Source organism: Anser anser (assembly GCF_964211835.1).
Source record: "Anser anser genome assembly, chromosome: 16".
NCBI classification, from domain to species: Eukaryota; Metazoa; Chordata; class Aves; order Anseriformes; family Anatidae; genus Anser; species Anser anser.
The window spans coordinates 11,176,673-11,204,092 of NC_139737.1; the positions used below are offsets into that span (position 1 = coordinate 11,176,673).

The 27,420-nt window shown below is 45.4% G+C and overlaps 1 long non-coding RNA gene across 1 annotated transcript; it reads left to right on the top strand.

Moving 5' to 3' along the window:
* Positions 1 to 7,057: 7,057 nt before the first annotated feature.
* LOC310882539 lies at positions 7,058 to 17,020 on the top strand. The gene is made up of 2 exons (XR_014573011.1): positions 7,058 to 7,527; positions 14,064 to 17,020. It is a non-coding gene; the product is annotated as an uncharacterized lncRNA (long non-coding RNA).
* The last annotated feature ends 10,400 nt before the right edge of the window (positions 17,021 to 27,420 follow it).

The window sequence follows — 27,420 nt, forward strand, 5'->3', positions numbered from 1 at the left end:
CCATCTGCATCAGATTGAAACTGCTCATAATCCTGTCACTCTTGCCAACATGGCAAGCTTAAGCTCTTCTGTTGGCTTGTGCCCAAGAGACAAATATTTGTAGCTTATATAGCAATGTACCCCCAGTCCTAGGGTCTGAGGCCCTTTATGCCATTTCTATTAGGATCCTGGCAGGACAAACAGGGTTCCCTCTTCTCTTAGACCTGCGTGATGCCTCCTCTGTGCCACAGGCTCTGCAGACTGGGGAGCTACCCTGGAAACCCCAGATATCCATTACCGCTCACTCGTTCCCATCCACTCCCGGTCCTTCTCTGCCTCCTCCCAGTAGGAAACATCGCATCCTCACCTGCCCGTTCCCAGCAGACCCCCATCAGGCCAGCAGTGCTGTTGTCCCCACTTTACAAATGAGAAATCAAGATCTTAAAATAGCTTGTGTGGCGTCATGGAACGAGCTTATAAGAGGAAAGGGCTGAACCCTGCCCTGCCTCACGGAGGACTGGGGCAATCCTCCTTCCCTTATCCCTCAGCCTGGGACTGCACAGCAGCCACCGGCACCTTTCTGCTCACAACAGTTAGTACAAACTCTGAAGAGAGCCAAGGGAAAGCCAAGCCACCAGCCTACCACCCCTTGTGTAGATCTTTATCTTGTCTCTTCACAAGGAGCTTTGAAATAAAAATAAAACTAGTAACTGATAATTAGCTCTAAAGACACACAGGCAATTGTGCTTTATCGTGTACAAGCTCTTTGATAATAGGCCAAGCCTTGTGCCATGAATCGCTAATTAATTCTTTCTTAGCAAAATGTTTTGCTTAATTAAAGGGTGTACTGATTTATAAACATGTCCCTAAATGTTATTCACTCTGCATCTGCTAAAAAGGACACAGACTGTTCCTGCGCTTTAGCATTTCTTTTCAAATTATTCCATTGCACCTAGCTACGCTCTTTTCAACGCTGATTGTGACAGACTCAAAAATTATTAAATCATGAATACAAAGGGAAAAGCAAATGATATGTACATAATGGGAAATGTGCTCACAGCCCCCAAAATATTTCAAATGACAAAACCAGGAAGAGCTGGAAAACCAGCTCATGGACCAGAGCTGTTCTTACACTTGCTGGAGTGAATCAGGACCTGGACCCCAAGCTCTGCCTGGTGCAAGTTGGAGGAAGGCGAAGACAGGGTGAACATGCAGGTGGTGTCCTGTCCCTGGGTCCCAGTGTCTTTAACGTGGAGCTGATGGCAGCAGGAACCTGGCCACGAGGCTGTACCCCAGCTTGCAGCCTAAAGGTGCCTGAAGCACCCTGAGGACAGCAAGCAGGCAGGTGGGGACCCCGTAAGGGATCCAGAGCCAGGCAGCTGACCCATAGAAGGAGTGGGAACTTCACCAGGGCACAGAAGGAGGGAGAGGGAGCTGCAGGAGGCAGGTCTGATTCAGAGAGGCCTTGGAGGAGGAAGGTTTTCAGGGAGCTGGATGGGACACAGCAGAACAAGCCAACACAGCAAAGGCAGGGAGGAATCTGATCCAGAGCAGGATCACCAGTGGGCTCAGCTGTAGGGTGGTGCAGTTTTATGGTGCCCCAAGGGATGTTCAGCTGAACACGCAGACGATGGGAGCAATTTGCTTTTCCTGAAGCCATACATGAGTTATTCCCCAGCAGGACTTCATCCTTGCTGTGGCATTGCTACCATGAGCTTCAGCACTGTCATGTGTTTTAGGCTAGCATCTCTTATATGCTTGCCTTATTCTGGAGGGCTTCCCAGAGCAGGGGCCACCAGCAGGGACAGGACATAGGGCTCAGTGCCCTCCAGTGTGACCCAGCCCAGACCCTCCCACAAAGGAGGACACCTCTCACCCATGGCTGCTCAACCACCTCCTTAGAGGGGTGGCAATCCCGTGGGGAGCTTTGCTTTGGGAAATGCAGCAATGGCAGAAGTTTCTGCAGGGACTTCTGGTGCTATCCCACTGCACAGGTTGCCGAGCTCTGCTCTAGACACAGCCCCCAACTCCAAGGACGAGCCACTAGAAGCATGCCTCCGTCCTCTCCATTTGTATATGTATTTGTATATGCCAGCCAAGACACGAAGAGCTTCTATTTGCTCATGGAAAGTTAGTGATTTACTTGCACCCAGTTTACCTTACCTTTTGTGTTGTATTACTGCCTGCTGTATAAATCCACTCCAGAATACCTGAGGAGCATTTGATGAAACACTGCCCTCTGAAATGCATAGGTTATAGTTGTCAGCAGTTGTAAGTCTGTCAGCATTCAGGTATATATTCATTTTCACCCAGCATTCATAAATCAGACCAAATACCTCCTTCTTTGTCTCTTCCTTCCTCCTCATCGCTGATGTATCATGCGGTGAGTTTGCTTGATGCAAGCCTGTGCTGTCAGAGTGGTGTGAAATAGTCAGAACTGCACATATATTTATAGGAAAGTCATTTGAGCTGAGGCTTTGTTGCAAGCTGGGGACTAATGAAGTGGATGGAGAAAGCCAGTTGTGAGCACTCCCAAGCCATTTGATGAGCTTAAACAGAAAGCAGATGAAACCAGCTGGCTGTAATAGTTCTGGTGTGACACCAGGTGAAACACAGCTTTTCCCATAAGGCTTCCTATTGAGACCTAGAGTTTCATCAGACATGAAACAAAATGAGACATGTGATATGTGATCAGTGAGCCCGAGTGATTGCAGAGGAAAGGGAAAATCCGCATGCACCCTGAGAAGCCAGGCTGCTGTTGTTGCCTGTTCAGAAGCAGCAGCACAGCATCTACACCCAGCCCATTTTGGCCATCAAATCCAACCTCCTCTTTCACTCAGAACAGGGTTTCCCCATGATCACTGCACTTAGATCCCTGTTTGTTTGCTCTAGATTCTTTCTTTCCAATGGTTTCCTATCCCAGTCTGGAAATTTCATACCACTGAGAACTTCTTGCATTCCTAAGTTAAGTTGCTCCAGTTAATTAGCCTCACTGCACACAGCCATGGCCCTATTTCTAGTCTGAATGTTGGCTGCCTACGGAGACATTATGTATGCTGAGCACTGAATAGCCAGCACTTCTCTGAATGTATTTGCAACTTGATAATACTGCTCTGGTTACATCTTATACTTAACCTCTGATCTCTGGCTGGGTTGGATCAGAATTGTCCTGCTCGTGTCTGGGCAGCTGAGCCAGCTGACATGTCTGGATCTGGCCCCCTATTAGCTGTAGTTTACAGTTGTTTATGACTAAAACATCCAGTGCTTTATTTAAATAAGGAGAATAAAAGGTTAAGCTGCTGCAGATATTCGTATTTAATCTGTTCCAATTACTATGTGCATATCATTTTTCAAAAAGGATTTGAGACTTCCCCCACACAGACTTTAATTTGTCCACATGAAATATCAATGTTTTAGGCTAGGATTTTCAAAAGCACCTTAAGGAAATGAGGCACCCTCTTCTTATTGACTCTCATTGACTTCCCTGATTGCTTTGGAGAAATCCCATCCTTAATCATCATTATTATGCCATAAGAAATGGTCTCCTTCATCATCACTGACATATCCTAGATACTGTCAGCTGCCATATCTAACCCATAAAACATAATAAAATAAACCAAAACACCTAGGTTACTTGATGAATAAGCGCTCAGCATGTTACTGGTAGTGATACTCAAGCAACACTGAAGCATTCTCGAGGTCCTTGTGGTTAAGACATCGACCATGAACGCTGCATCTGCACCTGGGAAGTGCAGCCCAGGAGAGCCCTGCTGGACACCTGCCTTGTGGTCAGCCAGCCACATTTTCTCCAAGGTCCGTGCCCTGCCCTGTCTGAAAGATGGCTGAGGAGTCAAAATGCAGCACAGGGACTTGTTTTCCATGGGACCAGTGGGCAAGGGGCTCCAGGTGAAATTTGGTCTCCCTTCCCACAGACTCTGGTGCTTTGCTAGAATGAGAGGCAGTCCAAACAAATTCCCAGAGTTGTTTACTTCTCTTTCCTAGCTCCTGACTGCACTGCCTGACTGTGCTCACGTCACAGCAAGAAAACACAAGGGAAGCAGCGCTCCCAGAGCTGCTTGGAGCTGCAGACACGGTCTAGTGAGACACTGGGTTGGTCTTCAGAAGTGTTGGAGGGTCAGGAGGTAGCAGGCATAGGAAGGCATCCACGAAGCTGCCTCTTGTTGGCATAATACAAAATTTCTTTTCCAGTCCCTTTTCCAGTCCAAGGTCTTTCTCTAGCGCACTGAACCTGGAACATTTCCATTCCAGCACCCTCCAGGACAAACAGTGCTACATCTTTTGGAGGAGATCCCAAATACATTGCTATCTGTGCATGCTCCTGACAAGCTGCACTGACACAGCTGTGCTTAGAGATTCTTGTGCATTGACTGGGGATTACACTGCAAGGAGCTCACCCTGGCAGAAACTTTCATGGAAGCCTCCCAGAACATGGACCTCTGCATGTTCCCAAAAAAGCTCATTATAGGGCCACCCTTTCCATTTGCACTCATGTATGACTGCAGAGCACGTTGCTTAAAGCTACAGACAGTGGTGTAAGCAAATCAGGGCTGGTACTGCAGACTGCTGGCTCTGGGGTGACTGTTGCTTGTGATAAGGCTGCTTGCCTTTTGTAGCACCAATCATGTAAGGAAAAGCTGCAAGGTCTGTTGGGACCAGAAAAATACATATCAGCTTCTCAGCATCTTCTCAGCTCCTTCACAGCTGGGTTGCAGGGGGCAAGCAGACTGTAAGTACAGTAAGCACTGTGTATTTTTGCTTTCAAATATCACCGAGCCTTTATCTATTGATTGTAAGCAAAGGATCATTAGGAAGGGAAAGGGAGAAGCTGGTTTAGTGAGAAATGCAAAAATCCAAATTCAACTTCTCAGAGGCCTGTATGGATTAATAGAATTAATTTATCTTGCAGGGCATTAATTGAAGAATGTGCTGAGGTTAAGGACAAGGTCAGCTCTTCACAGTATAATGTCTCCTACATAATTCACTTACCAAGCCATCAAGACAATCTGTGCAGAATAATAGTGAAGGATGGGCTTTCTGCTCCCAGGATCTCAGGGAACATAACCTTGTATTACAGATAACTATAAATGAAAGTTGTAGGAAGGTACATGGCAGATGTTCTATTAGATGAGGTGTTTAGCACCATCTTCTCTCTTCATGGTAGAGAGTTCCAGATCAGGCCTGGGTGACACAAAGGGACACTTCTGACCCAGTACAGGGTCCCTCTGCTCCACTGAATACGCAGTCTGAGCTCGCAGCCTCACCCTTCAGCCCTCCAAGGAGGGAATACACTTGGGAATTGTTGCTGTGTTTCATTATTCCTCCAGACCAACATGAAAAGGGCTACAGCAACACCCTGCAAAATGAGCTGGGAAGGAGCACTTGGCTCATGTTCCCTTGCTGGTGCAAGAACCAGACTGAGGCTGTGATTGCAGGTGTCATGGCACTGCTGGCATGAAAGCCTTTGGGCTCCCCCAGGCAGGGCGAGGGGTCCCCATGCACCCCTCAGCCCCCTGCCCCACCTCTCCAGCCTACCTCAGGCTTGCCCTGCTGGGTCCAGGCTGGGGCAGCTGCCTGGCCGCACACCATAGGGGTCAGAAGCCAACCCAAAGGGAGGAAGAAGTAACGAGGGATGAGCAGATGCGAGCCTTTTGTCTCTTTGCCTTTGTGCTTGCAAACAAGTATGGTGCAGGTATGTGTGTCAATACTTCTCACTGAGCAGCTATTCCTGGTGTCTCCAGTGGTGGGAACAGCTCCGTGTCCTGCAGCCCATCTCCTGTGCAGGCAATGCTGGCCTAAGGCAAGCTCTGAAGCTTTGACCTGCTTGTGACTATTTGTTTCAGGTAGGAGGAACCTGCCTGCTGCTGCCAGTGGCCCTTCTGCCCACCCATTTTATGACTGCAGTGAGCAGCAATGGAGGTGAATAAAGGCCATCAAAAGCTGTACCAGCCCCCAGCAGGTACCAGTGCAAGCCAGCAGGCAGAACCTGTATCTGATTCCACACGTCATTTATAACTTGCCCTCCAGCAACAACTGAACCACAGGCACATTTTTTTAACCCTGAAAGTGTTTTCCCATGAGATTAATTAAATACTAGAGCAGGGGCCCAATATTAAGTGTTCGTCCTCAGACAGACTCACAAAATAAGGCCCTCAAAAACCTGGTGTATGTGGCCACCGTTCAGCTCAGTTTTGGGCCAGAGACCTCCAAGTGGCTCTTCCAGACTAAGTTTTCCTGTGAGCCACAAAAGCCAGACTGCATGGCAGAAAAGCAGGCTGGGTCACTGGGTCTCAGAGGACTGCAGCCTTGGAGCCACCCCACAGAGCGGGCTGAACGCCTGGCGCTGCCGTGGGGTTGTGCCTTCCTCTGAGCCCCTGTGGCACATAGCCAGGCAAGGCATCCGGCCAGCCCTAGTCCATTAATGAACGCCAAGGAGATCAAAGATGATGCCATAAGATGGAATGTCTGCTTTGCAGCTCTTAAAAGCTTAAGAAAAATGAAAACACATACAAGGAAACTATATGAGGCCAATTTACTGAAGATTGAAAACCAGACTTAAAGGTGAGGTTTTTGTGCCAGACTTATTGCTTCTTTGTGACCACATTTCATCTTTCTTCTTCAAATGCATTATGATAAAATCTAATTATAGCATTGCCTGATTTCCCCCAGACAGTGCTTTACACTGTAGGGCATACTGCAGAAGTAATACAGCCAACATTTTTTTTGTTTCACTTGTTTTTGTTTAGTTTTCTTGTATGCCTGTTATTTAAGGTTTTATTGCTTACACACTATTTAAACTAAGGCTGATCCATCTCCGAGTTGCTGAAAGCCGTATAATTAAGTTACTGGATTGTCAAAGAATCTATGCTGCTCAACAGAGTGGTACAGGAGACGGTCTGGAGCAGTCACAGGCAGGGGCTGACAGCAGAAGGACAACTTCTGTGGGGTAAGATGAGTGCACAGCTGGGCTTTGGGGACACCCCGAAAGTGTTACCTCAGCTACCTGTACTGCAGCAAAGAATGAAGCTGCTGAAGTGCACTGAAGTTAGCATCGCCTAGCTGCTGAAAATAGGAAACAGCCATGTGAAAAGAAAAGCTTTATCTGCAGGCTCTATTAGACCCAGTTTCCTCAAGCTCCCACTACTGGGGCTGTGGCTAGGAAAAAGAAGTTTAGATATGCAGCAACAAAACAGCTCTAACAAAATGCTGGCATGTGATCTAGGCAGGGAAAAAGAAAACTTAAATAAACAGCAGGGAAAAAAGTGTTTTGTTTTGTTTTTTTTTAAACATAAAGTAAAAACAAACTGCCTACACTTTCTCTTACTTTTCTATGAGGCTATTAACAAGCACCTTGCCTTTAACAGCTACCACCATATTTTCTCCAGCTGCTGGGGGTGTGTGAGGTTTTATAGGCTGGTTCCTCACCCACCACCTACTTTAATGGGTGCCTTTCTGCTCTTCTCTGGGTGTTTCTCTGCTATTCAGCTCTCAGAGGTTTTAGTTACAGAGACTCCCATCACTATTAAGATGGTAAGGACCTATCTTCTCATATCTAATTAAAATAAATTAAGTTGTTACTTTTATTTATTTATGTTGACTTTTTTAATGGAATATTGACTTTAGCTCAAGTATGTTACTTTTTTCCTTATTCTGTGTATTTGTTTTTCCCTTTTCCTCGATATATATATATAGACAGTAGCTGACTCCTCTCAGCCTTCATTTTACTGTATTAAATGAATCAAGACCTTTTAATAACTCACCATAATGAGGAGTTTGCTTTCTCAGATGTCCTTGTAATCTCCTTTAGCTTAGGTCTAACTCAGGCTAACCCAGGCTGTGGTCTGGATTTGAGCTGAGTTTATACTAGCACCTTCTGCACTACCTTTCATGATTCTGTACTTGCTACAGAAAAACTTCAAAAACTAGCTTTACAGGTGTTTTGTTCAGACAAAAATTGATTGAGCTTGCAGTGTGTTGCAGCAAGTCTGTCAGTCTGCTTTGTTCCTTCATCTCTGACAGCACTTCTTGAGATTTTGTGCACATCTACGTTGGCCTAATACAATTATAGATGATAAACAAGTCATAGTAGCACTACTGGCTTCTGCCTCTGACCTCTGCTTTTAATGTCTTGCCCGGAGTGCATTAAGGAACTGTTCCCAGCCACCACTTTAAATTCTGCAGCACAGAGGATATTCAGGCACAACCTGAGCTGATTTTTTTCAGGGCTACAGCTACATGTTACGAATTTAGTAAGACGTATCTACTGCTGTGGAAGAAAAAACTCTTTGTCCCTTCACATATGAGATTCTTGCATTGGCTCCTGCACCTCGAGGCTGCAGCACTTGGAGCCCCTGCAGCTTGGACAGAGGTCAGCACTGCATTCCGGTGCCCTCCTGGGCGCAGTTCTTCTGCCAGAGCCCTCCCTGACAGCAGGGGGTATTTGCTGTTCTTGGGTAGTAGTGTCAAAGCCCACCCTCTCCCAGAACATCAGATGTGTAGGTCCTGCTGTTTTCCTGGGGCATGTGCCAGCAAACACAGGCAGTGCGCACCATCTGACCGATGCCTTCTTCCAGGTGACAGTGCACCAAGTGCCTGGCTCACATAAAATCTGGCATGGCTTTCATTGTTCTGTTGCTTTTATTATTATTTTATTTTCCATCTAAGCACTCTGGAGCATCTCTTGGGTTGGCAGGAGGCTCTCTGGGGTGGCCCAGGACCTGCCTCTGCCCTTCGCAGCTTTCTCCCGAACTTGATCCTCTTGTCTTCCCTCTCCCACCCTGGGGCAGCTTCACAGCACAGAAGTTTTCCCTGCTCTGAAACTTCTCTTCTCTTGTTCTCCTGCCTAAAGCTTCTCTTGCTTAATGAGTCTGCTTGTACAATCCCCTGTAAAGCCTCGGCTGTGTTCAGCGATGCCCCTGCAAGCTAGCAGAAGCTGGGGCTCGGGCAGCCAGCAGTGGCTGAGCAATGAGCTGGTGCTTGGAAGCTGCTCAGCCAGGGGCTCAGAAGAGCTCCTCTCTCTCCTGCCCACCAGGAGAAGGCAGGCTCCAGCAGACTCCTCCACTAGTTTTTAAGACATGTATGTTTTCCTTGATGGTGGTTTTGTTTCCCAGAGAAACAGCTGTTCCTCAGCTATTTTCTTCCTTTTCTCAGACTATTTTTTTCAAGTGATTTTTGTTGTCAGCTGTTAAAAACAAAATTCCTCTTTTGAGATTTTCTGCCTTCTATGGAAAGTCAAAACTTTGTGCAAGGAAGAAAAAAAATCCCCTCTGACCTGTTCTACTCAGAATCTGCCTTGCTGCAGGCCTGTTGTGTTTCTACCCTTTGCTTTTTCACCATCCTTGCTGTGTTGCTCTTCTGTTGTTTTCCTTTCTCTTTGTCAATCGATGTCCTTCCCCAAAGCAACAGGCGTCTTGTACCCTTTCCGAGGGCTTCACTACAGTCATTTCCTTATTTTGACAAGCTGAAATGATCAGCAAGTGAATAGTTAATGCTACTAATGTTAGAGCTGCTGTCTCAGATGAAGCAGAGGAAGCAGTTACCCCTCTGAGCAGGGCCAGGTTTCCTGCAGGCTCAAGCTGTTGGCACAGAATTGCTATGTGCCCATTTGAAAGACTGTCACAGGGACCATGAGATTTCCCAGCTGCATGCTGAGATCGCATGTAGGGAGATGCAGGTTTGAAAAAACAGTCTAGATACATCAGCTCGTACCTGGATGCCTGTCTCATGTACTGTATTGCCCTGGAAGTGTGGGAACTGAGGACCTGTAGCAGCTCTTCTATCACACGGTTATTCTAGGAAGAGCAAAGGGACTGCACCTGTGACCTGTACCTTCTAGAGACAAAAGAACTACCCACTGCACAAAACCTGATATCCTGTATTGGTTTTGGATAGCCTGGAAAACCCTCTTAAATAAAAGCTGGGCCTACGACACCAACTGGACTTTCTTAAGATGTCCATCCACATAGGATGTATATAAGGTAGTAATAGGAGATTATCATGCAAATTATACATACGCTTATCATTGATCCTTATCTGACCTGGCTCAGTAGTGACCAAGAGAGTCATCTTCTGCTGTTCAGTGTTTTGCACACAGTGAGTTGGAGTGACTCAGGGCTTGTACGTACATCTCCAAGGACAAAAAGCTTACCAGAATTGCTGAATGCACCAGGCAGCGAGGCATCAGAAGGTCAGTGATGGCTGTGCTGAGTGTCCACGTTCTCATTCGTCTGACAACCAAGCATTCTTCACAACTTCCCGCGGTTTGGCTTTGACCTATATGCAGGATGGTAGGAGCACCAGTCCTGCAAGACTGCCCAGACTTTGTAGCCTTACATACAGCATTTAAGTGTGGAGAGACACAAGATACATATCTCCTATCTCAGAGGGCAAAAAGGAAGCAGTTGTCTGTGGCTGATTCACCCACAGGTGAAATATCACTTGGATGTTGATGCTCCACAGGGGGGCGGGATTAACAAGACATTGACCAGGGAGCAGAGGGGGTTCTCTGAAAACCCCTTTGGGCCATATAATCCCCCACTACTGCATCACTGGATTTTCCATCAACTATAGTATGGGTGCCCACCTGTTGCTGGTCAGATGACAATACAGAAGTAGCAACCATGTTCCTCATGAGACTTCTCCAAGTGAGAAGGTGGGCCATGTCTCATACTGGTGCTAAGGCTTTCTGCAATCAGAATTTTGTGGTTTTGAACAATCCCTGTCAGGAGGCATGAATTTCTCAGAAAAGCAAGCTGCTAGCTGACAAGATTTTGGTGATTAAGGTCTGTGTCTCTTAATGCAAATAAGTGCACGTTAGTCACCTTAATCCTGCTGGACCCCAGACAGCAAATACAAGAACTCCCCATTTGTACTATTTTTTTAAAGTACCACGATTTTCAGAATATTATCCTCATGCTTTTTAGACCTGAACCATGATTTCTGAGTGTTTGGAGCTCTCAGTATTGCTATTAGCCAGGCAAGAGAGCGTGTATGGTAAAGAAGAGATGAGAAAGGAGCAACATTCAGCCTGGACATTTCTGATGCAAATGACCCCTTGCAAATAGATCAAAGTTTCAGCACTTCTCATGAAACTAGAATGTGTCTCGCAATGTGTCTCTTGCCAATGTGAGATATTATAATTAGGGGTTAGCAAGTGTCTGTGCTCACTGCTCTGTTCTGGCTGGCATCACACCCACAAGGCAGCTTGATCAACATTTTACTTCAAAAGTACAAGACTTACCTGTTATTTCAACGTCAATGAAACAGTAACTGATGTCAGTGAAAGGTCAGATATGGCTTATAAATAAAACCTTGCTATTAATATTTTTATTAGGTTTAGTTTCTTTAATTTTTGACAAAAATTCTTTAGAAGATAACCAAGTCCCATCCGTGCCTGGAGTGCTTGAAACAAAGGAGAGTTCAAAGGCTAGCAAATCTGTCTCTGCATCAAATTCAGAGAAATGGTTGTAATGATAACGCACGGACCTATATTCTCCAGTACTGTGCAATAAAATGCTTTCTTACAAACCTCTCTGCAAAATACCAGATGTTGAGAAATCCTCACCCCGGTTTCACAGCTGGGGACTGACCTCTCAGAGTCTGACCCCCCCCATGGTGGGATGGATGCCCAAGGGCTGTGCACCAAACTGGAGTCCCTGCAAGGACACCAAGGCCGTCTGGAAACTCAGCTTGGATTATGGGGCTCTCAACTCCTGGAATAGTGAGGCTACCCTTCTGGGAAGAGGAGGGACAGGTACTCTAGAAGTAAATGAACATATTATTTCTAATAGCTATGGAGGCGAGACAGAAGCACCACTGATTGCTAATATTTAAATCCCTCAAGACTTTTTTCAGAATTTTCCTGTCCAGCTCATTACATTACATTACAGATATATGCAATGTGCATAAGACAATTCATCTCAGCAGTGTGATGGTTATTACCCAAATTCAGCTTTCTTATTAATTTGTTACCCCATATTTGCAATAAGTTGAAAATTACTCAGTTCAATATGTCTTCCCCAATATCCCTCACTGACTAATCCATTATTTTTCACTCCTTTTTCCTCCCAGATTGTTAGATATGATAATTGATCTGATAAAATGTCTGTTTCATTCACTGTCTGTTTCATTAATCCAGCAGAATTCACAAGAAAGTGAAGAGGTGAATTCTAAAAGAAAACAGACTTCACTAACCCACTAGATGTATTGTGACAAATTTCATGAACCTGAACCCAAATTATGTGAGTCTGGGAAGACTATTCATGGTATCAGAGAGCAAATAGTACTTTATAGTTTCAAACTGAGGGTTTGAGACCATGAACTTTATCTTCCTGGGATGTTTTTGCAACCTCTTTATACACTGGAAAAGGCAGTGGAGTGCAGCACAGGAAGCAGGTCAAAGCATGAGCACAAATGATGATTTTCTTTCCAAAAGTCTTAAAATCAATATGCAGAGAGTTCACTCTGACAGCCTCCTATGAGACAGGATAGCATTGATAGATAGACTCCACCTTAAAATTACTGAAACACCAAGCATTTCCTTCACAAAAATAGCAACTTTAATCCAAGTTGCGTACACTGTCATTGCCTCTACTCCCAGCCAAAGCAGGAACGACAGAAGAATCCCAAGAAATGGCACCTCTTTTGCACTAGGTTGCAAGGAATTTTTTACTTAGTTTGGAAACGTATATGGGATTGTCTTTCAGAGAAGGTGACAGTGATCTAAGCAGGAGCAGGGTGGATGGAGCATTTAGGTAGTCTGGGAGCTCCTTTGAAATCTCCACAGGATAACCAGCTAGAGAAACCCTACATAGCTGTAGGTTTTATCTGACTGTATGCAGTCAGATGTGTGTGATGGCTGTCAGATGATGAGGAAAAGACCTTATAATTCCTTGCACAATGGAGACCAAACCAGAAACAACCTCCAAGGAAGCTGCTGGGTTTGGGCCAGCTCCTACTTGGAGATGAGAAGCTGGCACTTGAAAGTGGGATGTTTTCTTGTGGTCCTATGTGCCTGTTGCCTCTTCTCACTCCTCATGCATTGCAACAGCCCCACTTCAATCTGTAGAAACCCTGTTGTCAAGAGACAAGATGTGCTGTGCCTCCTGTAGGCATGTAGGCTGTAGGCATGCATGAAATAATTGACTGAATCCTTTACTCTGGGGGTTCTCCATGCTTGTGCCTCTCTCCTATCTGTAGCTGCAGATTTGTACCAAATATAGTCTGAATTGTCTTGGAGCTTGCCCAGCAAGCAAACTTTTAAAATTATTTTTTTTAGAAAATTAGCTAAATCTGGGGAAAGTCAAATCTGTTCCGTAACATGATAAATATCTGGGCCACTAGCATGGGGAAACCGGAACAACTTGTTCAAATGGTAGACTTGAAGGGGGAAAAATACAGCATTTTTCTTTATTATAATGAAGAATAGACCATGCAACCCATTGTGCAGTTTAACAACACTATTAAACCAACTTGACTAAATGTTTGCAGGAAAACCAAATATGCTGCAGAATGCCCAAAGCCCAAGTGTCTGCAGTGCTTCTGATTCATCAAGAGAATGAAAAAGAAAAAAAACATTTTCCCTGTATGTGGCTGAATTAGTGGAGCACTGCCAATTTGAAGGGAGACTAGTGGCACCAGGGGGGTGCTGTATAGGTATGTGCTCTGCAGAATTAAGTGGTCTAAAACTGGCTGTTTACAAAGCCTTACTTGACCCTAACACATGCGCCACAATTTGCCACATCAGTGAGGATACCTGCTAAACATGCCAGGATGCTGCAGCATCGTAAGATCTGTGTAACAAATAAACTAAGGATCAGGCATAAATACAGCTCATGCAACACCTGCTGTGTGTTTTGGCTATGAGAAAGGGTTTCTCAATGCAAATGACTACTGATTTTTTTTCTGACAATCTTGTAAAAACTGCAGTGAACCAGGGTATGAGCAGTAAATATGGAGGTCAGTACGTAATTGTGGCTTTCAGAAGACACTTCCAAAGGATGTTAGTCCTTGTTTGCTGATGATAGGCTAAAGATTACCAATAATGATTTACAGTTTCCGTTTCTCAGGTTTGAAGAACAAAAGTGAATTATGGCTGACAAATGGAGTGAGTGAATCCAGAGTGAACCTTGTCCGGGGTCTGCTCTTTGAGTAATGTCTCAACAGGATAACTTGAAGGAGCGCAGGAAAACATTTCTGTAAGATTCTAAGCAGGAGTTCCTGTGAAACCTCCTGGGAAGACCTGGCTAATACCAGATCAGCTATGGTTTATTTAGTTAAATCTTGCAGTACTTCAAGGATGGTTTCCTTTGTGCTGACCTGATCTGAAACCACACCACCCAACTGAAATGTTTTCTGTAAAATCAGTTCTGCACCTCCCAAGATAAATTTGATGTTATAATAATCAGTGTATGTAACAGGACCATAATATAATTACAGTATTCCTTCTTGTTAACACTATATTTCTCTTAAAGTTTTCATGTTTTTGTTGAAACTGTTCTTGAAAACACCCCCCTTGAACTGGATGCTTGTACTCAAATATGTCAGCCAATATCAAGGGTGTTGTTTAAAGCAGTTTATACAGAATGTGGGGAGTTGAGAAGTTTGGAAATTTTATATCATTTTTTGTATGCCTGGTCCTCCTCAGATGCATACCAGCTCCAAAGGTAATGCAGCTATGGATATAGGAGAAATACCTGGGATGCCGCTATTCAAAGGGTGAGAGGGATTTACTGTGGATGGGTTATCGAAGTGCTTGTTTTCTCCAAAGAGGAATGACTGTTCCCAGTTTGAAACATCACAGCTGGTGGGTGAATCTGACCATCCATCTTCCATCAAAGTCAATGTGTGTCATCCAGCTGGAGTCCTCCTACCTTTCTCTGAGAAGCTGAAGCATTGTCACTGCCTTCTATAGGGAAGAAGACTGGGCAAGCTGACATGAAGATAAATAGCTAGAGTTTCTTCAGTCAGGTAAAGGAGGACAGTATTTCTTGAAATTTGGCAGTTCTATGATCTGATACACCAGCAGGCTTCAGAGGCTCAGGGGGCTCCTCAAGCAGCTCTCTGACAATCTGATTCCTTGGTACCTGTGGTGTGCTGGCAAGCAAAGATGGAACAACACAGCAGACAGTTTGGCTGTCAAGAATCTCCTAGAGGAGAAAATCATGATGCATAGACACAGTCTCCTATGCACTTCAGTAGGACTGTGTGGGAGAGGAAAAAAATATTTTTTCAGAGCTATCAACAATATCTTTGTGGAAAAACCCTGAACTTGAGGTTACCTAGAAGCATTTTTGAACCATTTTCCTTTTAGCTGTTTGATGCATATTCATATTTATTGGTTTCTACAATCCATAAACAGATAAAGGAAAATACCTGGATACCAGCTATTTCCATCAAATGTTGAGTGTTAAAAATAACCAGTGAAAATGAGCCCTTATATCTTGTGAGCTGACTGAGGTTTATTTTGTGAGCATTTGTGGAGATGGACCAAGGCTCTGAGGTTTTTAGCCTCCCCCTATTCTTATTAGCTGTGCAAATCCACTGCGTGACTGCTAAATGCATCCAAAGGGAGTTTTGCCTTAGCATCTTCTGCTAAATTCCTGGCAGCCTGTGCTCCTCTAATAACCAATATCTCCCTGTGTTGCCAAACACACAGGTTTATGATGTTGCAGGGAAAGATCTGTAAGGCTGTAATCTTGTGCGTGACCAACAGGACCTCAGCATGGCTCTGAGCACTAGCACTGACCTGCGCTGGTGTTGCCACAAGCCCACAGCAGCAGAAGACAGTTTCTGTCTTCAGAAAGCATGATATTCAGTTTTTGCTCTCAAAACAGACAGGTGTTGTCACCACCTTAGTGTAAGTCACAACACAGGGCCATGAAGATGTTCCTGAAACAGCCAGAACAGCTGCTGGGAGCAGCTGTACCACCACCAGCACACTGCGGGCACTCAGGAGGCACTCAGATGGACCGTTCTGGTGTCTGAGCTGCTCCAGATCCCTCTAAAAACCAAAGCTTGGGGCCAGGGGAACAGACCTTCAATGTCAGGGACAGTATAAGAAAACACTGACATTTCCCCTAGCGTGGACACCAAGAAGGGTGGTGATATCCTGTGACGCAATATCCCTGAAGGGATGCTGTGTTTCCAGAGGCTTAAATGATGTTCAGCCATGCCTGCCCATGGCCCTGCCCCTGTCCTGCTGAGCAGGACAAGGGGAGAGGGTGGTTCCTCTCACGTCCCACTGCCAGCCCTAATTGCTGGGTCTCTCCCTGGCTTCTGTTAGCAGATGGCACTTCTCATTTAGCTAAACAATTTACCATGAAGTCTTCTTATTTCAGATCAAACCACTAGCTAACATCAAGCAATTACTGTGTTTGCTTCTACACTTATTTAAAAAACACTTTATTAGGATGTTAGCATTTAGACCTTTGGAGATGCATGACATCAGCTGTCATGGAGAGCAAAGACCCTGTGTAAACAGAAGATTCATCCCCTGAGCAAGAGCGACGCTCCACTTTATTAATAAAAGTGTGAAGCATGGTATAATTCACCCGCCCACCCTGCCAGAGATTTAACAACACAACACTTCAGTCAGCAGAAAAGACAGACACGATATTTTCCAAATTGATAGAATATCTATTGAAAACCTATTTAGACACTTTAATGGGATAACAGGAGCACAGTGCCAATCTGTGGAGGAGGAGAGCTCATCAGAAACTTTAATACTTCCATATGCAAAAGAAAATATAATTTGCAGAATTTCCTTCCTAGTTTCATCCATCTGCCTCACCATGCTATTTCTTTTTGTCTCTTATTTATGGCTGTAATTTTGATGCCACAGTTAGTGTACACGAGCTGCTGTATATTTCTGCTATTTGCTTTGAAATTGCCCTTTTCAGCTCATATCTGAAGTCATTTTTTTGCCCACAAAATAACCAGGCCCTGAACTTTTTCCTGGCAACCAGTTTTGCAATGCCAAAGATTTTTTTTCTGTAATGGTATATATACATACTTTATTATTGCACTTAAATGCTTATTAACAATTCATGGAATCTTAAATGGCTGAAAAAACATTCTTGGGTTAAATATTTCTGGAGGGTCTCTTAGCCCAGAGTCCTTCTCTGTGAACGTAGTCCTCACAGCAAAGGAGAGCATGGCTCAAAGTTGGTATTTCCATGGTAATTGCACTTTTTAATTAACAATATATTTAATCCAAGTACAAAAGAAAGGGACACAGCTGCTCAGGGTCTGCTGTAACAGGCTAAAAATAATTTTGCACAGTATATACTTTGATTTTAACAGCTTTCATATTATGTTCACTGGAGACTTCACTGCGTCTTTGGTTGTGAGCATCCTGCTCTGAAACCACAAGGCTCCTCTGCCTATTGCCTTAGTCACATTACAGGGGCTATTCTGAGTCCTCACTCAGCAAACTGCAGTCATGCTGGGGCTCTTGAGACTTCGATGCCCACGAACACCTTTGGGACATGTGATCATTGTCCCCAGTGCATGCTTGTGTACCAGTCAAGCAACAAATATTTAGAAAGTTCCAAATATTTAGAGCTTGGGTTATATCAGGATCTCACTGCCTCTGGTCAAGCCCTTGGCTGGTGGCAATGCAGAGGGGGAAGAGACTCTGCTCTTCAGCTAATTTTGACTCCAGCTGATTTGGCTGTCAAGAGGAAAAGAGGAATTTGAAGTTTTCTATATGGCTATCGACATACAAGCATGCAGCCCTTAAGAAAGCACTTTTGAAGTAATGTCTGATCCTTTCAAAGAAATAGCAGGTTCTCTACAAGCTTTTCTCCCTTGAAAGGCAAGAGTGGGATGATGCAATACAGAGGCCTCTGGGGAACTGACACTTAAATGTCCTCCCAATGAAAAGCTGATCAATTTAGAGGCACTCCCTGCAGGGTCCTTTCTTGATCTTGACCTCATTTCATTACTTAGAGCATGCAATTTCACACGCATCCCTCCCAGCACAGTAAGTTCAAGAAATGCATTTGTCTCCAGGTCCATCAGACCACTTTTTATCACTGATGAATGAGCAGCAGCACTGATGGTTCAACAACAGAGGCAATGCAAACTGTTTTACATCTCCACTGTCTCCATAACAGCCACTGTCAAGGGATGTTGTATACAGATGCAAAGGAAAGAAGGAAGAATTTGGGTGTCATTCTCCTAGGGACAAAGGTTGGTTCTAGTCAGAATCCTGTCCTGTAGGGACTGTTTAACATCACCTGTTTCCAGTTCCTGTGTACAACAAAAAACAGCATAATCTAGTAACAATATTTCTGCATGCAGCACTGGCAGCAGTGGGACTCCCAGGAGTCGAGGCACAGCAGGGATCAAGATGGGGAGAAACAAGGGCAGTGGCTGGAGGAAGGATGCTACAACTTGTGCTGCTGCTGGGGACCCATCCTGAGGGCTGGAAGTAAAGGTGGAGTAGATATGGTGTTGCTGGAGGACGTTGATGTGGATAGACCAATCCTGTGAAAGCTGGCAAGAGTTCTAGCTGGTTCCAAGGGGCCTGTCCCTGCTGATAGTCTGGTGGGCTTCCAGTCTGCTGCTTGATCCCAGATGGCCTGAGGCAATCAGCTATCCCGTGTCCTTGTATTTCAGCTAGTGCAGAAGTAGTGAGGAATGCCCCATCCTTCCTCATGTGCTCTTGACATTTCCCTGTCCATCATTTGGTGGCTGACTTAATATGGTTGAGCATCTGTCTGTCTGCATACATGCATGGTGCTGAGGTATCCCCAAGGTGAGGGCTCTGCATGGGGAGGAGGGGGGAGGCCAGTGTGTACTGAGCTGGTCTCCAATGGGTTCATGTCCTGGTGGGCTCAGCACTACCCTCAGCACTCTGACCACCACCAAGCACTGCCACACCAATATCAATAGCTCAGGTCAGGCAATGGCTGCTAGGTCTGAGCCTAAGTGTCTTGTGCAAAGATAGGCATGGCCATGGGGAGCATGAATAGCCTAGAAGGAGGATAGAGCAACGAGGTACTGATCATGCTGGAGCTGATTTATATGATGATGTAATTTTACCAGCCCCAGTTTAATTTGGACTTGATCTTAATTTGAGGTGATTGTTCTGAAAGTGATATCGGATACCTTCAACAGCAAATATTTTTATATGATTAGAGGAAAAAGTGGTTCAGGACTTGCAGACAGAAACAGAGGGGTACCCACATACCTGCTTCCCAGCAGTCTGATCCCAGCTTCCAGCTGCATCATACCAGAACCAGCATCAAGCACAGGCAGCCAAAATGCCAGCACTGGGGAAGAGGCTGCAGACCTTGCTGGTGCACTCAGAGCCCTGAGAGCAGTCAATGCCGTACTCCCAAAGTCAGTCTTTCCTCCAGGCATCTCATGGTAACTGGAGCCAGTCCAAAGGGGGACTGGGAAGGGAAATCAGAAGCTCCCATGGTACATTGCAGCAACATTTCAGAGCCAAAATAAATTTATTTGTGGGCTAGAACAGTTCAGATTTTGAATATTTAGCAAAAAGCTTTTTAAATGGAAATTATTTATGACAGTAGTCATGTTAGTGGCAGAGAAGGGATGCACAATAAAAATATAAAACCAGATTATTGCTTGCCTTCACTGTATATGACAGAGTAGTCACCACAGCATGGAGCAAAGCACTTGCCATACCGAAATTAAAGCTCTAATTATTCACAGATTCACAGATTTCTCTAGGTTGGAAGAGACCTCAAGATCATCGAGTCCAACCTCCGACCTAACACTAAGTACTCCACTAAACCATATCCCTAAGCTCTACATCTAAACGTCTTTTAAAGACCTCCAGGGATGGTGACTCCACCACCTCCCTGGGCAGCCCGTTCCAATGCTTAATAACCCTTTCGGTAAAGAAGTACTTCCTAACATCCAACCTAAAACTCCCCTGTCGCAACTTTAGCCCATTCCCCCTCGTCCTGTCACTAGGCACGTGGGAGAATAGACCAACCCCCACCTCTCTACAGCCTCCTTTCAGGTAACTGTAGAGAGCGATGAGGTCGCCCCTGAGCCTCCTCTTCTCCAGGCTGAACAAGCCCAGCTCCCTCAGCCGCTCCTCGTAAGACTTGTTCTCCAGACCCCTCACCAGCTTGGTCGCCCTTCTCTGGACTCGCTCGAGCACGTCCATGTCCTTCCTGTAGCGAGGGGCCCAGAACTGAACACAGTACTCGAGGTGCGGCCTCACCAGAGCCGAGTACAGGGGCACAATCACTTCCCTCGACCTGCTGGCCACACTGCTTCTTATACAGGCCAGGATGCCGTTGGCCTTCTTGGCCACCTGAGCACACTGCTGGCTCATATTCAGCCGACTATCCACCAATACTCCCAGGTCCTTCTCGGCCAGGCAGCTTTCCAGCCACTCATCTCCCAGCCTGTAGCTCTGCTTGGGGTTGTTGCAGCCCAGGTGCAGGACCCGGCACTTGGCCTTGTTGAACTTCATGCAGTTGACCTCAGCCCATCGCTCCAGCCTATCCAGATCCTCCTGCAGAGCCTTCCTGCCCTCGAGCAGATCGACACACGCACTTAGCTTGGTGTCGTCTGCAAACTTACTGAGGGTGCACTGGACGCCCTCATCCAGATCATCAATAAAGATATTAAAGAGGACCGGCCCCAGTACCGAGCCCTGGGGGACTCCACTAGTGACCGGCCTCCAACCAGATTTGACTCCATTCACCACAACTCTCTGGGCCCGGCCATCCAGCCAGTTTCTAACCCAGCGAAGCGTACGCCAGTCCAAGCCCCGAGCAGCCAGTTTCTCGAGGAGAATGTTGTGGGGAACGGTGTCAAAAGCCTTACTGAGGTCAAGGTAGACCACGTCCACAGCCTTTCCCTCATCCACCAAGCGCGTCACTTGGTCATAGAAGGAGATCAGGTTCGTCAAGCAGGACCTGCCTTTCATAAACCCATGCTGACTGGGCCTGATCGCCTGCTTGCCCTGCAAGTGCCGCGTGATGACCCTCAAGATAATCTGCTCCATGAGCTTCCCCGGCACTGAGGTCAAACTGACAGGCCTATAGTTCCCCGGGTCTGCCCTCCGGCCCTTCTTATAGATGGGCGTCACATTGGCTAGCCGCCAGTCAACCGGGACCTCCCCCGATAGCCAGGACTGCCGATAAATGATGGAAAGCGGCTCGGCCAGCTCCTCCGCCAGTTCTCTCAGTACCCTTGGGTGGATCCCATCCGGCCCCATCGACTTGCGCACATCCAAGCTCCGTAGCAGGTAATGCAGCCCTTCCCCTTCAGTTTGCCAAGAGCTTGATCCCCAGAACCCACAGGAACAATGCTGGAACAAGCATCACATGTGCTGGTATGGGCAGGCTGTTTCCACGCGGATCCACCAGCCCGACTGGTGCCATCTCTGCTCCCTTCTGTACAGACTGCCCCGGCATACATTTGTTTGTCTGCACAGCAGCCTGCACAACGAAGTCCAGACCTGTGATGGGGACTTCCTGGTTGAGGAACCAGGATAAATTGTAAATAATAAGAAAATTCAGTGTTTTGCAGTCAGTGCACACCCTTTCTTTAGGCTGTTAGCAAGAACCCCCAAAACCTCAGTTCTTGCTTTCCTCTTCTGTAGATACCACTTGTCATGTAATGGGTCTTTCATCTCAATAGGACTTTTATCTTCAAACATGTCAGATCTTTAAGAACTGGAAAACATTAACAGGCAGGGAGAAACTTTATTCTAATTTGCTAGATGTAAGGGAAGGAGGAGGATGCAGCCACTTCAATGAGAAGAGACTGACTTTGGGCGAGGGCTCCTGTTCCTGAAGGTTCACTGGCTGCTTCTCAGTGCAGTGGTCCGCTCTTAAATCAACAGTGGTCAAAGCAATTCACATTAGGGAGTAGTGGCCAGGCTGTGCTGGATTAATACCTCTGCCTGTGTTGGAGCATTCGATAGTTTTGATGCTGGTATTCTGTACCAAGCTGTAATCAAGCCTGTAAAGGAAGGAGGCTGCGTAACAGTGACCTCCCAATGGACAGCACTGCTGTTCCATACTAATGAGCTGCAGCAAAACATATCATTTAGAGTCATTAACAGCAATGGGGAAGTAATTGTAATGCTGCAAAGGAAGCTGTGTAAGCAGGAAACTCTTTTTTATGCCTGCTCCAAACACCAGCTTCTAGAAGAGTGTTTGTGACTGTTGTTTGTTTACCCAAAAAGTGGCAGAAGAGCCTCTTTGATGAAGCCATATGCCATTCAGCATTAAGAATCCTTAATCAAAAATAGAAGGAAGTTAGAATTTCCTTCTTTGTACTGAATTTGAAGTGAAGAGATCTCAGTCACAAGCTGAAGGGATAAATTCAGCCGTGGTGTTGTTCCTTCGGCTCTACCAGAATTTCCCTGTGGGGATTTGCAGTAGTGCCAGTATGTTTATCTGAGGGACAGTCTCCTTTTGGGGAGAGAGAGTTGGGTCTGTGCAGTGGAAGAGATTCTGCTGTCTTGTCTTAGACGCTGATGATAAAAGTTATAGCTGTGCTTATAGCCAAGGAATAAAAGGAATGGGGAGGGGGACAGATTTTTCTAAGTTTTCCTCACAATGAAAGATTTAGGCATTGAATAAGAAGACACTGTACTGGCATTGTAACAGGAGACACAGGTTTCACTCTAGTTCTTTCCATAATCATAGGCAAGTTATTTATTATGCTGCCGAGTCTTTACATATTTATCACTCTGTTTGAAGTCCCATCATCTGGAGTCAAGTGAATGTCCCAGCTTTCATTTCTGTAATTTTTTTAGTCATTGTCGTTGCACAAAATGCTTGAAATGTAACTGTAAATGAAGGTTAGGAGGATAGTAGGCAAATGAAAAAATAACTGCAGACATACTATGGAGAACCAAAGGCATTCTGTGATTTTTAATTCACTCATAATTGAAAGGGTAGAATTAACTGATTCATGATTTTAGGATGCTCAGGACTGGCAAAAACATAATTAATCTCTTAATTCTCCTCTGCAAAATAGTATTAATAAGGCAGCATTTATCCATTGTAGACTGTAAGTGCTTCAGGGCACTGCCTAGCTCTCACTAGGCCATCATGTAACACCTAATGGAGAAGGGTCCTCATAGTCTTCAATTAGGCCTTAATGCAACATAAATGACACAGCCCATTTATATTGCAAGTTTGTTCTTCACTTGCAGCATCAGTGATGGAAACATGGGTGAACAACTACATTTTAAGGCAGTAAGCAACTAATTTTAAATACTATGAGGCAGTCATTTTAAGTCAAGTTTCACACGGCAAAATTATCATAAGTGGGGAATGAGGTGAGTGTAATTGGATTTATATGAAATGCAGAAAACTAATTAATTTTTATCAGCAAGGTCTGGAAAAAGTCACGGAGAGGTCACACAGATTGTCACAGAGGATGCTAAACGTTGTAAATATTTAAAAGTCTCACAGAAATCACTCATGTACTCCAGAACATGTAAATATTTGAGATTTGAAGAGACCGCAACATGTCTCACCAGTTCCTTCTGTTTGAACACAAAGTGCATCTTAACTTATGGAGTTGTGGATGGGAGCTATTTAGGACTTTATGGTGAAATGCATGCAATAAAGAGAGGGGATGGGAAAGAGGTTTAGCCATGGACTACGGAGCATTTCATTGCCAGGCTCCAGTCTTGTCCAGGCCAATAGAGATGAAAGTCATTACCAGCTGATGGCTGCTCAACAGCCTGTGTGAAATGAGGAAGTGGTTTCAGTCCAGCTCCCCTGTGACCAAGTGTCCTTAGCATCAAAACCCTGTCCTGATCTGGCAATGCCTGGCTGCACCCCATGAATGGGAGACAGGGCACCAACTGTGCAGCAGTGGCAGAGGATTGCCCATGTAAAATGGGGAACTGACATTTTAAAGTGTTTTTAATTCCAATGGCCTCCCAACAGCTTTGTTTATTTGCACAGACATGGCTGGTGCTGTGGTTGAGCTGCTTCATGGACACATTGAAAACTTGCCTGGGTTTTTCAACACCTGTATGAACACAACGTGATCACTTGTTTCCTGGGAGCCACATCTTCAGATCAGCCCAACCTTTGGCTACAGCAGGTGGGTCCCCTGTTCCTGCCAGAATGGCCTGGTATCCCTCATGTGCTGAGCACTGGCATCCTGCAACACTTGCCAGAGCCATGTGGACAGCTGGATGCAGACCCGTGATGGGCTGTTTGGTACCAACACCACCAGGGATCCAGCAAACCCCTTGCTCCAAACGCAGTCCTCCACATGGTTTCATTGCTTTCTGGGAGGTGGGACAGTGTCTTCCCTGGAGAGGTCTGGCTTTCCCCTAATTGACTACACCTCAATGACTGGTTTGTACTTGATGCCTACGGATGTTCAACAGCTCATACCTCCCACAAAGTACTAAAGACGAGCAGATGAGGAGGAGAACAGCTGACCATGAAGATGTGGTGGCTGCGTTGGGGACTTGCTGAAGCAGCAAGTGGTGGGTAGAGGGAGATATTGCTCATGGTTTGATCAGTCAAGAGCAGCAGCTGAGAGACATCTTTTTTTACTTTTTTTTTTTTCCCCTGGACCATCTCTCTATTTACTCCAGTTTAATTTAGCAGCCCTGTGAATACATTTGCCCCAAGTCCTTCCATGCCTGTTGAGGCTGAGGATTGTCTGGGACTGGAAGCAGGATGGCGTGCCCAGAACATGGGCTGAGCAGGCTGCTGAAATATTTCAGCATTGGGCCACTTATCCTCCTGATGCCAAAATACCCATATGAATGCAGCCCTCAGGATCTGCCAGCTCTGTCGCTGCTTCCATGCTGATGTATCCATTTACCTTCCAAAATCTGGACCTAGCTTTGGTGCCTGAGGCACAGACAGGTCAGCCAGGAAATGTTGTTACTGTCCCTCTCTGCGCTCTTGTGGCCTCACCTCAAGTACTGCATACAGTTCGGGGTGCCATAATGTAAAAAGGACATAAAACTATTAAGGAGTGTCCAAAGGAGGGTTACAAAGATAGTGAAGAGTCTAGAAGGGAAGACATACGAGGAGTGGCTGTGGCCTCTTGTTGCTCAGCCCAAAGAAGCCTCATGGCGGCCTGCAGCTCCCTCACAGGGAGCGGAGGGGCAGGCGCTGAGCTCTGCTCTCTGGGGACAGCGACAGGACCCGAGGGAACGGCACGGAGCTGGGACAGGGGAGGGTCAGGCTGGGTGTTAGGGAAAGGTTCTGCACCCAGAGGGTGGTCGGGCACTGGGACAGGCTCCCCAGGGCAGTGCTCATGGCACTGGGACTGCCGGAGTTCAAGAAGCATTTGGACACCGCTCTCAAACACACGGTCTGATTTATGGGTGGTCCTGTGCACAGCCGGGAGCTGGACTCAATGATCCTTGTGGGCCCCTTCCGCCTCAGGATATTTTGTGGTTCTATGGTTCTGTGTTTCTGTATCTCTGGGCTTCCCCTCTACACACACAGAAGTTTGCACTGTAGGAGGTTTTGGAGATCCCTAACTTGTCAGGATGAGAGAAATTGTGTACAAGTTCTTGTTGCCAGTCAAGGAAGACTCCAGAGACACAGACAACCAGAACTCCTTGTCTTTTATGTCACACAGGAGTCATTCTGATCCCACCACTTGGACACATACATCCTGGTGCTTGTAAGCATGTGAGTGCATAGAATCGACTTGATGAGTGATTCTGTAACCGAATACCACTTTTGCTTTCCATAAGATCACTCACTGAGTTTTGTTACACTGATTTTCCTTAGAATAGAAGGATGTTCGCCATTAGGAAAGATTTCTCTTTCACAGTGTTAAATTTGTACAGTCCCAACAAGAGAATAACAAGGCACTTGACAGCTTTCAGTTTCAGAATAACTTTGGGGTATCTATTTTCAGTCATTTAATTTCTCTGTCCCAAAGGGGATTCAGCAGAATGGCCAGCTTGCATATGTTTGGATGTGACCTGATCTAATCTGAAGAAGAGCCGTGTTTGAAATCTGTGGTGCTCCTGAAGTTGGATTCATTAGCCAGTTTCCCCCTGATTTTTTCAGAAAGTTTCTACTATGTTTGAAAGATAATTACCATCTCTCAGTCTCCAGGGAGGAAGAAACAAAGGACTGTGCATTTCCCTTTTGATTCAAACACAGATTGTGACAGAGACATGAAAAGAAAGAAGAAGAAGAAAAAAAAAAAAAAAAGAAGAAGACTAGGTCCATGAAATTTTTCAGTAGCATGTTAATGGATCAACATCAAAAATAATGTGTAACACACCACGGGGAGTTTGTCTGGGAAAGAATGGGAGAGTTAGGACTGCCAGATCCTCTTCTGAAAAAATGTCCCTGTACATGTGTCTCTATAGGAAATGAGAGGGAATATGTGATAGTCAGCCAAATTTTCCAGAGCAATGGTTTTGAACACACTTCAGTGCTTACTGCCAGAGAGCAATACACCTGAATACCTTTGGCATCTTCCTCCCATTGCCTCCCTTCCCTTCCATGCCTGCACAACCTCTGAGGTTGATCTCAGCCCACACCTATCAATACTTTATCACTTGCAGAAGTTAGAAGATAGGTCTTGACAGTCCCATTTTAATTTTATAGTGTCTTCAGTTTTTCTCACTCTTCCACTGGCCAGTGCCTTTGTTCCACTGATTGGATCACTGCTGCGGCATCTTGGTCCTGAAACACATTTCTTTCCTGCTGCAAACCTAACTCAAATTAAGCTAGCCTGAAGTCCTGTTTCCTATACCTTATTGCCCCCGAGGGAAACCCTCACAGGTGGGTTCTCAAACACATTCAGTGAGCAATTGAATGTGTGGGGTGTTTTCAACTCTGGATCATGACAGGTCCAAATTGAAAAGGATGAAAGAATATCACCCTACCCAGTAATTAAAAAGATGAGTAAAAGTACCTAGAGAAGGATGATTTGGTTGCCTAAAGAGCTGTTTTTGTCTTGTTACCATTATCATATCTATTTTTATTTCGTTACAGTTAAAATGTTTATCATGATTATTTAATAACAATACTCTAACAAGATTCAGTAACTAGCTGTGGTTTTTTTTTAGAAAAACAGCCAAGAATTTTGCCCAAATCCTTCCATGATTAACACAGAAATTGTCTCAGTACAACTTCACCGATGTCAACAAAGATGTGTTTTAGTGCCATATTGTATCTTGCATAATAGGTCTCTTAAGCAATGGAAGTGACACTATATTGTGTAAGAATGTCTTTAATGGCAAATATTATGTGGTTTTGTAAAATATTTAAAGACACTAAAAAATCAGTTGTTGTCCTGAATTAAATATTGAAAGCTGTGTTCAGTGCATCCCCCAGCTATGTTCAGTAACTACTTAGCATCCATGGGCAGCATGAGATGCACCATTGTCATGTCACAGTATGTCCTGAGCATCCCACCTTCCCCTGCTCCGCAGAGCTTCCACCTGTCTGCTTCATCTCCCCC